The 5,003-nt window shown below is 42.4% G+C and overlaps 1 long non-coding RNA gene across 1 annotated transcript; it reads right to left on the bottom strand.

The window, feature by feature from the left end:
• Positions 1 to 591: 591 nt before the first annotated feature.
• LOC309713928 lies at positions 592 to 2,390 on the bottom strand. Its single transcript, XR_014278749.1, has 2 exons — positions 1,753 to 2,390; positions 592 to 1,370 (listed from the first exon to the last, which is right to left on the bottom strand). It is a non-coding gene; the product is annotated as an uncharacterized lncRNA (long non-coding RNA).
• Positions 2,391 to 5,003: the final 2,613 nt, after the last annotated feature.

A 5,003-nucleotide genomic window follows, 5' to 3' on the forward strand; every position in this document is an offset into this window, starting at 1 on the left:
AGCACGCTGGCTGAAAAAGAACCACACGTTTGGAGAAACTGTGCTGTAACTTCTCATACTGTGAAGTTTTCTGACAAAAGTGAATTGAAAACTTATGCTGTACAGTTTACTAAGGGGTCCTTTGCTGGGCCATGTGCAATTACACAAAAGAACAAGTTAAATTTCACCATAACACTGACTGGAGAAAAGCCAAATTGGGATTCTAATTGACATTACAACTGAAATCAGTGCTGTGATAGTTAGTTTAAGATCACAACCTGATTTAAAACACAGTCTAACATCAACATTCTTGCCCCTGAAAATAGGTCAGGATGGCCGAAAAATGTACTTTAAAAATGAGATTTTCTTTTTGTTTCATTGGAACAGTAAAGTACCATTACAAAGAAATGAGTACACCTTTGTAGATATCACTGATATGGAGTTTTTCATGTTTTACATACAGACTTTCTCATTTAAACCATGGTGACTTAAAAGTTTAGCAGCAAGACACTTGTTTCCTTTGTTCCATCAAACATTTCTTTCAACCATCTGTGTTTATCAGAGCGATATGTGACTAATTTTTTTATTGAATCACCAGAAAGTACACAAATACAAGATTAAATATTTTATTTATTTATCAAAGATACATAATTACACATTGATACAATGAATAAGGTGTCTATAAAAATTACACATGGTGTAAGAAAAACATTATAACATACAAATAAGTGTTTTAAGATAATCTGACATACTTTAAAAGCATAAGAATAAAAGTTTTTTTTTAAAAAAAAAATCATGTTCTTTGATGATCACATTACATGTATCACATTTTTTAAAGCATAACGTAGGGTGTTCACAAAAACAGTTTTATGATTACTTTTTCCACAGTGCTTGTATGCCTCTTGCAAAACTATGTACTTATCACCATATGACATAATAACTCACGATTATGCAAGACCAGCCATGAAATGTCCGTCGCTTCATTACAATCATTTGTCCCCGCTGCTGCCCTCAGACCCAGTCTTCTGTACTGTGGGGTAAAATTGCTTTTTTGGTGGTTCATAAAAAATATCTCAAAAAGCGATGTTAGTGAGGGGACCAGAAACACTGGGTTGCAGAGCAGTTGGTAAGGACTTGTATATTTCTGGAGAGTCTGCAAAAGCTGTCTTGCTCGTGCTCCTGATTGGATATGTGGAGCCCGGCTCTGATATCTCACTGGTGGCAGCTAAAGGTAGGCATGCCTTGGAGGCGGAGTTGGTCTCGGGCGCAATCTTTCAAACGAGCCTCACGGCATTTCAGGCAACCTCAGGCCGGAAACAACATCCGGTCACTCGCGGTCAAAATCCACGCAGAGCTGGTGTTTCGCAGGGATCAGGTTAACACATCTGGGTCTAAAAATATAAAGAAAAACAAAAAGAGTTTTAAAACACGCAAACTAGCAAAATATCAAAGGAGCATAACATAACAATAACAAGATGATATGAGATACCTGATGAGGCCATGATAGGTGATGTAGACATGTAATGTATAAACTTTTACGGGAGTTAAAAGTGGAGCTTATATATATTTTAAAGTGTATTGTACGTGGGATAGGCTCCAGCGCACCGCGCGAGCCTAAGAAAAGGATAAGTGGAGGCGAATGGATGGATGGATGGTGTATTGTACCTGTTACAAACCATTGTGATATTTATTTATTTTTTTAAATGAAAGGATTGACAGAATGGTAAAAAGGAAAATGCAAAAATGTAGTTAGAGAGGAAGATTAACACTTACCGAATGATATGCGGATAAGGAAAGAGACGCAAGTTGCTGTTGAAATCGGCCGCTCCCTATGCGAACTCGCAAGCAGTCTGAGCGGTTCCAGTTGTTGATATGGCTGAAGGCAGGGGTCTTCTGGGAGCTCGGGGGTAGTCTTAACCTCAGCGGGAGATCGTAAAATCAGACCTGGAGCGGATTGGCTAACCGGGGTGCGAAGGGAGCGGTGCAAGGGTTATGTGATTGGAAGCGGGGCGCAGTGAGGCGGAGTTGGTCTAAGGGGGGAATTTTCAAACGAGGTAAGCAGCGCATTCGGGACCAGAGCGGGGAGCGAACAAGCAGGAAAAAATTGTGCTCTGGAAGCTGTTGCGGGTCGGTGCGATTAAGAGCGAGGTAGAACTTAGACTCTGCGTAGAATTTTAGAGGTAGCTAGCAAGAGGCAAGTTTTTGAAGAAAAAAGAGTAAGGAGCTTTCCCAATGTTTTTGGATTATAGCGCTTTTTTTGGGGGAATAGAGGGGTAGCTAACAAGTTATTCTAGGGGTTTTGGAGAAATCGCGGAGAAATTTTTAAAAGGAGTTTTGGCTTTGTTTGGCTGAGCATGAAGGGAGCCGCGGGGCGCTGAATTTGAGAAAAAAGACTAAGGATTTTTTCAGGATTTCCCTGTTATCGAATATAAGGTTTTGGGAATAGAGGGGGTACCCTAACAAGTTATTGTAGGGTTTTGGAGAAATCGCGGAGGGTTTTTTAAGGAGTTTTCCCTGCTTATGTATCTAAGGAGGGTTAGGGGATCGCGAGTATGAGTTTTATTCTAAATCTACAAATGCATATAAATCTAAATAAAGTTTTCCACCAAGGCATGCAGCATGTGTTTGTGGCCATACTGAACGTTACAAAAGCACAAGTTTAACTAAACAATTTTAATATGGTTTAATACATTTTTAAACACATGAGCACGGAGCCCGAGAGAGCACGGTCCGGAGACACGGGCGCGCCCCCGCGCGCCCAGACACACAGCCTCGGGCGCGCGCGGGCGCGCGCACACACACACACTGACCCGCCACCAGATGGCGTTTTTTGAGCATAAAAAAATAAATAAATTTTTTAATTGCTTAAAGAAATAAAAGAATGCTAATTTGATATATAAAAAACTTTCTAAATAATCAATTATATTTTTATGAATATCATATTTTTATGAATATCATATTTTTATGAATATCATATTTTTATTATTTAATTACTTCCTACTTCCGGACTTCCGGAGCTAATTTAATTAGGGGATAATTTAATTAGGGGATAATTTAATTACTTCCGGACTTCCGGAGCTCATGAATAATTAATGAGCTCCGGAAGCAACCTGTCACTTTTTTTGACGAAAGGGGTATAATATCACTCTCTGACAAGCTCTAGTAGAGGTGACCAGTGGCAAGAGGCAGCCCTGAGAGGAGGTCTATGGAGGCTGCAACCTTGCAGACGCTGGCGGAGGACCATCTGACAGTGTTGCTGGCTGTTATGGGTGGCACTTCAATGGACCCAGAAGCAGACACAATGCACAAGAGAAAATCGAGGTAGATATAGGTTTATTGAAAACATAGTACAGGGGAACCCAAGGAGAATTTTGTGGGGCAGAATGCCTGGAAATGGAGAGATTAGAATTAGCGGAGAGTGGCATGCACAGTAAGTTATCAATGAATAGTGAAGTGAATTTGTCTTACTTGTGATGTGGAGAAAGAACGCAGCGAAGGAAGTGGAGAGCTCCGTGGGGATCAGCAAATTGAGGTAGATCGAGGGGAAGCTTTAGGGGTCTATGAGCACGAGGGCATGCCACGTTTTCCAGGTAAACAGGTGAAGTGAGACAGGTAACCGTGCAGGTGAGTGGCAGCGCGGGAGGCAGGTAGCAGCTACGGAGATAGTGAGTATAGAGAGAAAACAAGGGAGTCGCCAGGATGCTGGTAACTGAGGAGAACAACAGAGAATTATTCCAAGAATCACCTTTCCTTCCTGGTGCTGTTAACTGACACTCTGGACAAGACTTGCAAAACTGCACAGTGTCTGTAAACTGCTGTGGCCAGTAAAATCTAGTTGACATATGAGAGAAGGTTTTGGCTTGACCCAGGTGTCCTGCCCAAGGGACTGAGTGGGCTAACTGCAGTACTGTGGATCTTAAACTCTTAGGCACAACCAACTGGTCTCCCACCCTACTGCGGCGATATAATAGCTCACCCTTTAAGAAAAATAGCTCTCTGCCTCTCTCAGTGACCTCTATTGCGTTTGTGACACTTTTTGAAAACAGGGGAGCTAAAGATGGATCCTCTCTTTGAAACTGAGCTATTTCACCAGGTACGACTGGTAATTCGTCACATTGTGGCACTGGAACTGGTTCAGTGAACTTTGTCCCCCTCACCTTAGCCTGTCGCCTCTGGGCTCTGCTCTTTCTTATGCAACCCTGACTTTATCCTTCAAAATCAGGAACATCACTGTTAGCGAATGGAAATTCACCCCAACCTAAACCTTCTTCTGCGTGATGCTTATGTTACGTGTCTGCAGGCTGCATGTTTTCTTTCCCTCCCCTTTTGTTTGCCATTCCCTTAGGTCGCAGACTGCAGGCTGATGTCAATCTGGGGACGTCCAATTAATTAGAGGAGGGAGGCCCTGATTGGACAAACCAGGAGTGAAGCCCTTGATAAGGAGACTCACCTGTGGCTGGGCGCGGCTCTCTTCCCTCCTTGAATTGTTTGACACATGTGTGACGGTTTCCTGCTGTCTTTCTTTTGTTTGATGATTGTGGTGGGAGTAAAGTGGACTAGGTGAGTTTGGGGACCCCATACACTTACTCACGTAGAGTCTTTGTGTTAGAAACACTAGGTAAGTAGGTTGGTGCCACCCATGTAATTTTGAGCTTGTTTTAAGTTGAGGTTTGGGTCTATCTCTCCTGTTTGTTGCTTTTCTAGGATAGTAGCTCAGCTCAGCTAAGTTTTGGTTTTGTCTTTTTGGGGGTTTTTTTGGCACAACCTAACTGTCCCTTTTCCCCCCACATTTGTTGTTTGAGTCTGGGTTGTTTATTTTGTGAGAGCGCTGCCATTAAACCTTTTTTCATAACACCTGTACTGAGTTTCGGGGTTGTTGTGTTATCCCCTCCTGCCCTCGGGGAGACGTAACACAAGTGGGGGCTCGTCCGGGATCTATTTCCCAGAGCTATGGACAACGCTGGTGCTTGGTACAGTGTTACTGCCTTGTAATTAAGTATGGATTTCGACTTAGAAGATTTTAT

The sequence above is a fragment of the Aulonocara stuartgranti genome, assembly GCF_965226115.1.
Source record: "Aulonocara stuartgranti genome assembly, chromosome: 9".
NCBI lineage: Eukaryota > Metazoa > Chordata > Actinopteri > Cichliformes > Cichlidae > Aulonocara > Aulonocara stuartgranti.